The sequence below is a fragment of the Haliotis rufescens genome, unplaced genomic scaffold, assembly GCF_023055435.1.
Source record: "Haliotis rufescens isolate VD_foot unplaced genomic scaffold, xgHalRufe1.0.p SCAF_7, whole genome shotgun sequence".
Taxonomy (NCBI): domain Eukaryota; kingdom Metazoa; phylum Mollusca; class Gastropoda; order Lepetellida; family Haliotidae; genus Haliotis; species Haliotis rufescens.
The window spans coordinates 22712048-22725757 of record NW_025964361.1 but is presented as its reverse complement, the minus strand read 5'-3'; the positions used below and the strand labels follow the sequence as shown (position 1 = coordinate 22725757).

Here is a 13710-nt window from a genome sequence, read left to right as displayed (position 1 = left end):
CACGAGACTCTCTCAACAACACAAGCGTCCGAATAACGTTCCCCACGGCGTCGCCAGACTTCTCTCTCTGCCATCTACTGTTGACGAAACGGCTCTCGTCTCAGAAGAGGACTCTTCTCCACTGCTGGTGGCGCCAATGCTGGTGCTGTGTTGCTCATTGAAGACGGTCCCGGCGATGACGTGGTGACAGAATGGGTACTCGGTGTGGCCTGTGTCAGTGGAGGTGTCTGCTCGTCAATCGTCGACGCACGGTGTCCGCACGAATGTGTTGCCGGTGTGTCCCCATGGTCTGTCGAGCTGTTTCCGTAGCAGTAACAAAGCAATCTTGAAGATGCTGTCGCACAATCTGACGATCATGACGTGGGGTGGTGACCCTTGGTCTTTCACTACGTGGTCGGTCATCTGTAGTGTTGGTGGTCTGGTACCGTTGCTGGAGCCTGTATATGGTCCTTACGTGGACATGAAATGCATTGGCTATTTGGCGGTTTAACGTCCAGCTTGCAATCGTCCAAGGGCTTGGTGTCGCTGATTTCTTTGCAATCTGGGCATGTGGTAGCAATTCAATAACGAAGGAATGTTATCAATTCTGGGTGGATTTTTATAGGACAAGAAATGGGGGAACGCATATGCATTTCAATTTGCACGGAACTCAACTGCATCGGGTTAACATGGCCGTTGCCGTGATGCGTTTGGGCGATCGGTTTTATTGTCATCTGCTTTGTTTTTTATCAACAAATTTCATTTTTCCGGACAAGGTAATGTTAAATTTTAGAAACTTTGACAAAAATTACCCAGATACTAGTATTTAAATTACACCTTTTCATGCAATGTTACTTGGGTTGACGTTTCTTTTGCGGTTCAGTTACAAAGTTACAATATGACTCGCCGCGTGACAAACTAAAGGGAGATAATCACAAAGAGAAAGTATTTCCTTCGGTGTTGGTGACACACAACCGAATTTTCCCCCATGGATGTACATTTAAAAAATATACAAAATTATCCAATCACTGCTGCAATATATTTAATTTGCACTACTACTGATTTGGTGTAGTAGAACCTTAAAGGGACGTACGTCGTGAAAATGAGATTACGTCATCACAAATGAAACGCCTAATTGGCATTGTATGAATACCATTTGAAGTGTGCTGCACTTAGGAATGTCACACTTTGGCCGAATAGCTCATCAGGCTGACGTCGTACTGTCGCAGCACTGGTACGGCAGGCATACGCAGAAGAGCGTGTAGGTGACATATTTAGACATATTTGTAGATTAAATCTCCAGATGCCTTCTTTGTTGAAGTAATTCGTAGACGTATTTCGGTAGATCATTGCAGCATAATCTTAAAAAAAACAATATATGAAAACAAGACTCGGTACAACAGTGCATAACTCACTGACGTGTTAAAGGCGTATGAACGCCTATCAGTCATCCGTAGCTGGATACAATGTGACGGTATGTAACTCTTAAGCGAAACATGGCGACAACAGAAAGTAGATATCCATGTTTGATGGAGGCAACAAATGAAACAAACAAGCATGGTTATTCGAAGGTGATGCATTTGGTACGGGTCCCATAGTTGTGTTTTGTACCTCAAGTATGCAGTGTTTCGGCGAGTGATTTCAGGCTACTAGTAACGTTTTGATAAAGTTTGTATTGTTTCATCAAATCGAATTTTCAAGTTATACTTTCTTTAGCGCTTCAGTTCAGCAATACCATCATTCTTTAGTCTTAGCATAGTTGATCGAATGTGACTCAGCTCCTATACACCGATTTAATATTATTATCATGGGTTTAATGTTTTTACATAATATGAATCGGTGTTTATGTGTTTGTCAGCCGCCGAAGAACTTTATTTTGTCCAATACTTTGTAACTTCAGAAGTCAGATATTTCTTTCTTGATACACGATTTTCATGGCATATGTTTGACTAACAGTCCAGATCAAGGTAAATAATTATGACGTATTTTCATGAAAATTGTTGACATAAATTTACATACATAAAACCAGGCGTGGTGTCATTATTACATTTTGATTATATTGCCACTTATTTCCGTGATAGGTCAAGGTGTCCAATGACCAAGTGATAAAACATGGTGTATACCTCATGAACACTCATTTATACGTTTTCTGAAACACTAGCAAAGAATTATAAATAATGTGTCAACGCCTCTCAAGTACGTCAAAGTATTGACAGTTTCCTGTATAATGGAGAGATGCTTTAACAACAACAACAACAACAACAACAACGACACGATTGACACATCTGATCGTTTGGTCAGTAAAGATCAATGTCACTATTGATAATGACTTGGAATGTTTCCTGTCAACATTCTTTAAAATACATGTTTGTAGTTTGAGGAAACTAAATATAGACGCTTTGTATAAGATATCCCTCAGTTTTAGATTTTATTTCACAGGAAAATGTTTCTCCCGCATAAGGTATATTGTGACCTAATGCAATATAAAAAGCATCCTTCTGTCTCATGTTTCTCCCATAAAAGGTAAGCGTCAGTTTAATTCAGTGGCATGTGTTTTGTGCACACATGATCCCAGACATAGAGTTAGTTAGCGGAGACCTGATACAACGCACTAGGTCTGGATGTAAGTTTAAGAGTGACAAATATCAAAGGTTAAAGTCAATTGTGGTGTGGAATTACAACTTTCGTGGCATTTGGAGAGAAGGATGTTTTTCATCTGCAAGTAGATCCTATCCATACGGAAGTAAATCTTTATTAGCGAAATTATAGTTCATCCTTATCAATTCTCTGTAAATCCACATCAAAACATAGTTTGGATATCGAATGTTTGCTATCATTATTTATTTAATGATTGTTACAAAATATATCAAAAGGAAGACATGTACAATGAGACCAAATGTCCCTGCTTGTGATTGTTTGGCTTGATGAAATAACCTGATGAAATAACGTGAAAAGAATATACCAGAGTTTATAATTTAGAGGACAGGGGAGAGGACAAAGGTTTCCCGCTTGATTCATATGCACTTGGTGAAACCAAAAAACTACCCCAACTGGAGAAACTTGTCAAAACCTTCATTTCATTCAAGCTAGGAAATTTAAATGTATCCTATTTTAAGCAACACTGTGTCTGTGAGCTTAATACACGGCTGGCGGAAGGCGCTGACGGAAGACACAATGAATGCCTTGTCTCAACATAGAACTATTTGGGGGTAAGTATTCTCACGGCACCCTTAATTAGTTTAAGTCAATATTTATTAACGGATTCTTGTTTTGCTACACGTCGAGACAAAATAAGCAAATTCATGTACCGAAACTGACAGCTCGCATCATTGCATGTGAAATTAGAAACATGGCAAATATGTGCATACCAAGGAATTGCATACATTATCAGTTGATATTGACCCTGGAATACTATGTAATAGTGATTTTTCGTTTCCTATGTTTTATCGTACTGTTGAGATGGGCTGGATTTCAACTGCGCAGTCATTAGTCACATATGGTGACCCCATAAATGTCTTATTAGGAATTCTTGTTTTTACTTTAACGTTTAGATTTATGCCAGTGATAACACTTCACACAGATAAAAGTGTCAGTCACTGGTTTCCACGCTGTTTTTGTTCAATGCTGAAAGTATCCAGTTAACCCCGATCTCCAATGTGACGTTTTTCACATCATAATATTTTCCGCTTTCAGAAAGTATATGTTATTTTGTTAAACTTAAAAAGTCAGAGCCATAGGCGCAGTTGGGGAAAAGGTTAAGCAAGCGGCCATGCGAGACAAAAGTCTATGTTACGTCATACGTAAAACGCGCATGCGCATCCGGGGGATTGCATTGTTGGAGAGGATGTGGATGTCTCTTTCCCAAAGATGAAAAACTATGGGCTAGACATTGACAGTTTTAATGTGTCCGATTGACATGCAAATTATGACGGGTTAGCAGATGTTTGTCAAAAGAGATGGGAAGGAACATGGAACTGTGGGCTAGAACATGCAGTCATAAAAAGACGGTATTTAACCGCGTGTGCTTATGTTACGCAAACATATATCGATCGTAGTGTGCCTTTTAGATCCTTAATGTATATTCCTTATACATATAGTTGTATCTTCCTTATACATACAGTTGTATCTTCCTTATTATATCCTTGTTGTATCTTCCTGATGCATATAATTGTATCTTCCTTATTATATCCTTAATGTATCTTCCTTATACATATAATTGTATCTTCCTTATTATATCCTTGTTGTATCTTCCTTATACATAGAGTTGTATCTTCCTCATTTATATCCTTGTTGTATCTTCCTGATACATATAATTGTATCTTCCTTATTATATCCTTGTTGTATCTTCCTTATACAGATAGAGTTGTATCTTCCTTATACATATAGTTGAATCTTCCTTATTATATCCTTGTTGTATCTTCCTTATACAGATAGTTGCGTCTTCCTTATACATATAGTTGTATCTTCCTTATTATGTCCTTGTTGTATCTTCCTTATACAGATAGAGTTGTATCTTCCTTATACATATAGTTGTATCTTCCTTATTTTATCCTTGTTGTATCTTCCTTATACATATAGTTGAATCTTCCTGATACATATAGTTGTATCTTCCTTATTATATCCTTGTTGTATCTTGCTTATACAGATAGTTGCGTCTTCCTTATACATATAGTTGTATCTTCCTTATTATATCCTTGTTGTATCTTCCTGATACATATAGTTGAATATTCCTGATACATATAGTTGTATCTTCCTGATATATATAGCTGTATCTTCCTTATTAAATCGTTGTTGTATCTTCCTGGTACATATCCCTGTAGCTTCCTCATACAAATAGTTGTATCATCCTGGTACATATCTTTGTTGTGACCTCCTGGTACATGTCCTTGTTGTACATATCTTCTTGATACATATCGTTGTTGTATCTTACTGATACATATCTTTGTTGCATCCTCCTGGTACTTATCCTTGTTGTGTCTCCCTGGTACATATCCTTGTTGTGCCTTCCTGATACATATCTTTGTTGTATATTCCTGGTACATATCCTTGTTGTATCTTCCTGGTACATATCCTTGTTGTGTCTCCCTGGTACATATCCTTGTTGTGTCTTCCTGGTACATATCCTTGTTGTATCTTCCTGGAACATATCCTTCCTGACCTGATACTGATCTAAGTGTACCTTTCTGACCGGATACAGATCTAAGTGTACCTTCCTGACCTGATACTGATCGAAGTGTACCATCCTGACCTGATACTGACCTAAGTGTATTATCTTGACCTGATACAGATCCTATTGTACCTTCCTGACCTGATACTGATCAAAATGTACCTTCCTGACCTGATACAGATCTAATTGTACCTTCCTGACCTGATACTGATCGAAGTGTACCATCCTGACCTGATACTGATCTAAGTGTACTATCTTGACCTGATACAGATACTATTGTACCTTCCTGATCTGATACTAATCTAAGTGTACCTTCCTGACCTGATACTGATCGCAGTGTACCTTCCTGACCTGATACTGATCTAAGTGTACTATCTTGACCTGATACAGATCCTATTGTACTTTCCTGACCTGATACTGATCTATATATATCTTCCTGACCTGATGCAGATCTAAGTGTACCTTCCTGACCTGATACTGATCGAAGTGTACCTTCCTGACCTGAGACAGATCTAAGTGTACTATCTTGACCTGATACAGATCCTATTGTACCTTCCTGACCTGATACTGATCTAAGTGTACCTTCCTGACCTGATACTGATCTAAATGTACTATCTTGACCTGATACAGATCATATGGTACCTTCCTGACCTGATACAGATCTAAGTGTACCTTCCTGACCTGATATTGATCTAAGTGTACCTTCCTCACCTGATACTGATCTAAGTGTACCTTCCTGACCTGATACAGATCTAAGTGTACCTTTCCGACCTATTGCAGATCTAAGTGTACCTTCCTGACCTGATACTGATCTCAATGTACCTTCTTGACCTGATACATATCTAATTGTACCTCCCTGACCTGATACTGGTCTTAGTGTACCTTCCTGACCTGATACTGGTCTTAGTGTACCTTCTGGACCTGATACTGATATTATTGTACCTTCCTGACCTGATACTGATCTTAGAGTACCTTCCTGGCCTGGTACAGATCTTGGTGTACCTTCCTGACCTGATACAGATCTTATTGTACCTTCCTGACCTGATACTGATCTTTGTGTACCTTCTTGACCTGATATAGATAGTATTGAACTTCTTGGTCTGCTTGCAGATCGTAGCGTAACTTCGTGACCTAATACAGAGGGGTTACTTTCTTTCAAAGGCTTGTGAATACGCTTGAATGTTAAAAGCAGTTTTCCAAATTTGAAGACTTAGCTCTGGCTAACCTAGCGTATCACCGTAGCTCGGCATCTACTCTTGCTAAAACAGTTAACATCCGATGTGAGACAATCGATTAGTTTTGATCAATTTACACTCTCATTATTCTAGCGCATACGAATAGACAACGATGCAGCCAACACGACATTGACACAACATTATTCAATGCATATATGTTACTAAGAGCACGCGCACCAGTGACTGATGGACAAATGCGTGGGCTTCATGTTAGTGTTTTTAACGTCGGGACTAACAGGTGACTTATGCTGGAAACATGCATGATCCACAAAACAACTTGATAACACTCTTAGCAACCGTCCGTAGACGATTCCGTTCGAGTGGGTTCACATTATGTCAGAAGGTCGAAATTACAGATCTAACCGTTAAAGGCAAACTGTCTCTGGCGAAGTAATTTCAAAGGGGCCTTTGATGTTTAGAAGTGATGGTTGATGCAGCCATTTGAAATCATTTCTGTGATTATTAAATACACGTTTGCTTTCAAAAATAGACTTTATACTCTTTTGTTTTAGGAAATGATTTTGTAGCCTTTACTCGCTTGTTACCCAGTCGGGGTACCGAAGGCCAGTCAGCCTAGTCACCTAGATCTTGCTGTGCAGAGGTTATGTGCCCCTTAGCTTCCAGGATCCGCTGGTCGCGGGTGCAGGATTCGCCTAGATTATGTATGAACGAGACGGTGGGTTTGGGCCTTGCTCTGAGTTCAAGCTGACACAATATGATAAATCTAAAATATTTCTCAAAACGACAGTAGTCAACTCTCTCACTATTTCAGTAATTTCAGTAAAACGATTTTGTTTCTCAGCCGATACGAGATTAATGTCATTCATGAAAGAAAACATTGTCATTGAATATTTCCATTAATTACGTACCCATACTCAGAAATATTCGGCAAAAATTCTTGGTTTTAGGTAGGTGGTTCCGAATTCGCTCTAAACGGTTTAGCGGTTGATGACGTCACTGTATTTTGAAGTGACGTTACTGCTTCAGTAAGTTGTTATGTGAAACTATTTTGCAAAGTTGCAATGTTGAGAAAACTATCTCAAATTCTGCTTCAATGATCTCTAACTAAATTAACATGACTATTTGTTCCCGAACTATGCTTGTGTCGAATACGACTTATAACACAAATGAAACTATCAGCTGCCCTAATATGTATCAGCCGATAATAGCGCCCCGGAGAGGGCGACAATGCTACAGCAATAGTCTGTCGTGAAAGGCACATACCATTGCTGGCCGGCAACCGCCAGTGGGGAAAGTGTGTTCCTGATTTACATAATACTTTACACATTTTGCGATACATGAATACCATACATGTTATAAGCATGTTAAGTCTATGAATTAAAGTGGAATCCACTCGTTTTTTTATTTTCTGAGTCGCAACAAATACTTCTTGAAAAACGTTTGTAATAAATACCTTCAATAAGTCGCCTTACGGATTATTGGAATACTTCGAAAGAGAGAGAGAGAGACAGACAGACAGACAGAGACAGACAGACAGAGACAGAGAGATGGCCATTTTGGTTCCAAACAAAGAGTTAAACAAATGAGTAAGAGAGAGAAGAAGAAGAAGAAGAAGGGTGAGAGAAAGGGGACGTGAAATGAGAGAGTGTAGATATAGTAATAGATAGACAAACGGAGCGACAGCGAGGAAAAGAGATAAAGCGAGAGCGAGAGAAAGAGAGATATTCCTGAAACGAGCCTGACAACATCAAGAAATCATTTTTCATATCGGTACCACCCGTGAAGATCCGGGTTAGAATAGGTCTTCAGAAAACCATGCTTCTCGTAAGAGGCGACTGTTTGTCGTGAGAGGCGACTATACTTGACGTAAGAGGCGACCAACGGGATCGGGTGGGCAGGCTCACTTGCTTAATGCATGTCATCGTATCTCAATTGCGTGGATTGATGTTCATGATGTCAATCACTGGATTGTCTGGTCAAGACTTGAGTATTTACAGACCGTCGTTATATAGCTGGAATATTGCTGAGTGCGGCGTTAAACAACAAACATATCGGTACGGCGTTAATATCTATATACATTCATTGCAAGGGATGCAACCCCATTCGCTGTTTAAATCTGATGTCAAAGCGTTTGAGAATTAAGGCGTTTATAGTACCGTGTTCCCTTTCAGCAACAACACTTCAAGCAAGGGGGATTCAGATTAACGACGCCACACACTGGCACATACAATTAGAGTGAACCTTGTGTGTCAAGCTAACATGTGTTTTCTTTCCATTCGTGACACTGGTATAGAGTGCACCTCCTCTTTCAAAACCCTTGGTCTACCTCTGCCACACATGTGGCATCGAACACGATAGCAGTTGTGACGTACAAACACCCTAACCATTGGGTCATGTTATGTCGCATGTATGAATTTCACACAGGCAGTGTGTAACATTGACATATCGCAGTCGCCACCTGTTGCGACACGACATACGTGGGTACTGTTATATTGCGTAATGCGTCGAGTGTCAATTACACCCTGGAGTTCTGGGAAGTGCAAAGTTTTGTCAAACCTGCAAACGGGCCTGTGTCGACCGGCACGTGGGCTCCAGCACTGATTGTTTTTCCATAGCGACGCAGGTAAGCAGCTGTCGGGGGCGACCGGTTTGTGTCGCATTCAACCGCAGACTTTTTTCTATGACCTTTCTCTGTGACCCGCGCCTATATCACTACATCAAAATCGAATTGTCTCTTGTTAGACACGTCCTTCGGTGGTTTAACTGGGCTGTGAAAGCATGAATGGGAATGGTTGTAAACCCCTTTCAGCCAATAGACGGACTGGATGTGGGAACTTCCGGTTGGCGGGTGTCAGGATAGGAGTGCGTGTGCAGCTATCACAGGCAGGGAAGTGATTCGCCTCACGTACACCAGTTTAGGGACAGTCACAGGAAAACTTTCATTCAGTGAAAAACTCAAACAAATGACGCATGCGACCAAATCGATAAGAGTGAACGTGCGATGTTGAAGGCGCGCCAGCTGTTCGAGGTCACGTCTGCGCAGGAATGAGGTTAATTCACATGGGAACTTTCAGAATTTTGTTCTTACATAAAAGAATATTTTACTCTTTAACTTCGAATTATGTGTGAAACAGACGGCTGAGGTTATTTGTACTTCACTTCAGTTTAAAGCGTTAGGTTTTGCTTTTGTCCTCCTGTGACCAGAGTTTAACACTTTCTAGCAGTTGTTTCATTATATCTCCCACCAGACGGGTCGGGAAGTGTACACACAGGAATAGCGACACATAATCTTTATCCTCTTTCACTCAATTCATTTTTTTTTTATATGTTTATACGTTCCTTGTGCGTAAAGGGGTGAAAAAGATTTTCAAATGAAGCTGTTTATGAATGAAGAATTTGATTGACGTGAAAACGAATAGATTCCAAAACAATGTTATAAAATGTATAAATACTGGTACTCTTATGGAAGTGGAATAGAAAAAAAAAGTCACGTTTATCTCGAATCTGACCCGCGGTCAGCTGTTCCGCGTTGATGCAACTCCTACCTTTTCTGGAGCCTTGAGATATCTCGAGGTCAATAGGTCAAGGCCGAGCAACATTATTTCGTCCTTGATGTTTGTCCTATTACTTATTGATCATTCGTCAATGGACTAGTCACTCATTGTTTGGGGTCTTTGGTAGTATTGAATGGTGGTTTCAGCATCCCATGCTTCTCGTAAGAGGCGAGTCACGGGATTGGGTGGTCAGGCTCGCTAATTGGTCGATGCATGTCATCGTATCCCTATTGCGAGGATCGATGTTCATGATGTCAATCACTGGATTGTCTGTTCCAGACTTGATTTTTTAAAAGACTGCCGCAATGTAGCTGGAATATTCTTGAGTGCGGCGTTAAACCCAAACAAATAAACAGCTTGAAACAAAATTGTTTTGGTACAACTTGTACATTATTTCAATAACATTGATCATCTAATCCGAATGTCTTCCGAGAACATTTCCATCACGAAGAGTTGTGATTAAAGTTTAAAATATCCGAGGGTGAGAACATTATTCTTTGGACTTTTCAGTTTGTTAACAGTGAGCAATAACCAGTGTCTTGGGTGTACATAGTACAGCTAACCAGTTCAGTGGGAGAGAGAGTGATCATGTCATTTGACTCTTGATCTTGATATCTCCTGTGGGAGACACTCTCGATGTGATGCAGATCCTTGGCGTTCACCACTATGGTGAAACCTACGAGAACAGCATGGTGCTGATAAACCTAGAAACAGAATCAGGGGTACCCGGGATTCGAACTCACGATCATAGGTTTCTGTTAAATGCCTAACGACGCATCAAGCTACTGAGCAAGAATCTCCGAGTTTGTATTTCTTTGGGAAATATGCGAACCAACCTTACCAAACTTATTCGTTAAGCTGCGTTAGAATATGCCATTTACTTATCGCATTATTGCGTTCATATTCATAACTCCATCTTTTATGTTTAATACTGCATGATGACAAATTACTGCCGATGAAACCTGTCTGCACATTTTGTCAAGGGGGTAACATGAATACATTCGTTGTTAGACAAAATTGAAGAGTCTGGTTGCACCACAATGAGTTATATTTACTTTATGTATGGGAGCACTGACCTTAACAGCACCTGACGCGTTATATTACACGTAGTTAGGATGAACTGAGTCCCATCGACCGCCTTGTTGTGAAACATACAAGTACATGCACACTCTCAAATCAACCATGCTGTGTCGGGCAGTGTCATACTGCACCAGTGTAACATTCCGCCTATTTCACAGACGTAACAATATCATACCATGCTGTGTCGGGCAATGTCATACTGCACCAGTGTAACATTCCGCCTATTTCACAGACGTAACAATATCATACCATGCTGTGTTGGGCAGTGTCATACTGCACCAGTGTAACATTCCGCCTATTTCACAGACGTAACAATATCATACCATGCTGTGTCGGGCAGTGTCATCCTGCACCAGTGTAACATTCCGCCTATTCCATAGACGTAACAATATCATACCATGCTGTGTCGGGCAGTGTCATCCTGCACCAGTGTAACATTCCGCCTATTTCACAGACGTAACAATATCATACCATGCTGTGTTGGGCAGTGTCATACTGCACCAGTGTAACATTCCGCCTATTTCACAGACGTAACAATATCATACCATGCTGTGTCGGGCAGTGTCATCCTGCACCAGTGTAACATTCCGCCTATTTCACAGACGTAACAATATCATACCATGCTGTGTTGGGCAGTGTCATCCTGCACCAGTGTAACATTCCGCCTATTTCACAGACGTAACAATATCATACCATGCTGTGTCGGGCAGTGTCATACTGCAGCAGTGTAACATTCCGCCTATTTCACAGACGTAGCAATATCATACCATGCTGTGTGGGCAGTGTCATACTGCACCAGTGTAACATTCCGCCTATTTCACAGACGTAACAATATCATACCATGCTGTGTCGGGCAGTGTCATACTGCACCAGTGTAACATTCCGTACATCGTTGCATCAAATCAAATCATACATGCCATATCGTAAAGTACCGTATCATACCAAATCTAGTCCCATACCACACTACACTATCAATATCACATTAAACCGTAGAATACCAAAACACGACCGTGCATATTTGTTATACAACACCTCCCGTGTAAATTCTGGAAACTATATACTGAAATATTCCTGATGTGACTTTAAGTCTTAATTAATTCTGGAAACCCATTTGTCCAGAACCTCACAGCGTTCTTGCCGGTCTCGGGCAAAGGTATTTACAAAATTCAACATGTCTGTGTTTATAGGCACATACTACTAAAAGTGACAAAACCCTTTCCATAATCAAGTGCAATCTCTGCTAGAAACAGAGTTCGTATCTTGCCCAACCGGTGGCACCTGTCACAAACACATGTAAAGACAAGTCAATTGTCCAATATGTCTAGTAGTATAAATCTTTAAGGGCACCTTACTAAGGACTTGCATGGTAGTCCTGATTTAACAAGATTTGGACAAGAGTCATTTTTCGCTTTTTGAAATCTTCGAAGAAAGAGTGATACTATGCTAATACCTCAAGCGTTTTAAAATGTATACACCAAAGTTGGAGCTTCTGGAATATTGCTCGACCTCAAGGAAGAGTTGAAAATTGGAAAGTCTTGTGGAAAGTTTCATGTCAGTGTGTATGTCATGTTTATGTTAATCTTTTGCATAGGTGTAAATATCAGATGAGTCTGTTACACTGGTCTCTTGTATTTTTAGCTCAGGTGGGTAACTCAGGGAATTGAATTGGCTTTTTGACAATTATTGAACGATATAAGATCATCCATATGCATGTACATGAAGCTTAAGTGAAATGTCTTGACCAAATTCCCTTGTTTTTATTTGGCCAATCCAAGCAGAAATTCTGACACGTATGCATAAAGTGACAGATAAGCAGGGAGGGGAGTACAATTGGTGCCCATGGGGCTGATCAGCAGGGAGGGGAGTACAATTGGTGCCCATGGGGCTGATCAGCAGGGAGGGGAGTACAATTGGTGCCCATGGGGCTGATCAGCAGGGAGGGGAGTACAATTGGTGCCCATGGGGCTGATCAGCAGGGAGGGGAGTACAATTGGTGCCCATGGGCTGATCAGCAGGGAAGGGAGTACAATTGGTGCCCATGGGGCTGCCTACTGCTTGCCTTAATGTCTTATCCCCCAATTTCACACAGATGTTATCTATAAGGAAGTATGGCATTTCGCAAATTGTTTTCTCACTTAAATTACCAGGGGGACTACAACGATGGGGTAGGTTGCTCGGACACTGACGCAGCAGCGGATGCTCCTTATCTGCGCGTGAGCGGCAATGTATGATGTTTCTAAAACACGCTCTCTCCACAGACATTGAATGCTAACTGAGAAAAGAAGGTATGGAAAGCCAATTTCGCCACTGTAATCTTGAAAACTGATTTGTATGTATCACCAGTGGTTTGTCATTAACTTCTCTTTAACTATCTAATCTCTCACGGAGGTGTGGCTTCGTAGGCGATCATCCTTAGTCTTGGTTTTTATTCTTCTAAATTCAATTTTCACACACATCCATACAATTCTCATTTGAATGATTTCAACTGTATAGACCTAAATAAATTACTTGGACAATTCTATTTAAATGAGATGGCATAGTTTTTGACATGGCTGTGTAGTAAATTAAAGTCTATGGACAAAGAGAAATTATTGGCTACTGCTAAAAGACACTGTTGTTGCCCCTTGGTAAAGTAGTCCTGCGGCACTCTAACCGGGCTGTGGAGACGTGAATGGGAATGGTTGTAAACCCCTTTCAGTCAATAGATGGCGCTGGATGTGGGAACTTCCGGTTT

General features: G+C 40.6%; 1 protein-coding gene across 3 annotated transcripts in view; it reads left to right on the top strand.

Moving 5' to 3' along the window:
• LOC124139848 overlaps nucleotides 1–13710 on the top strand; it is a 142932-nt gene that overhangs the window by 38812 nt on the left and 90410 nt on the right. The window contains exon 1 of one of the 3 annotated variants that reach the window (XM_046507231.2): nucleotides 3160–3188. The exons of the other annotated variants lie outside the window; for them this stretch is intronic. The gene's annotated coding sequence lies outside the window, so the exon portion shown is untranslated. Of the gene's footprint in view, nucleotides 1–3159; nucleotides 3189–13710 lie in introns of those variants that run through there. 3 annotated transcript variants of the gene reach the window in all.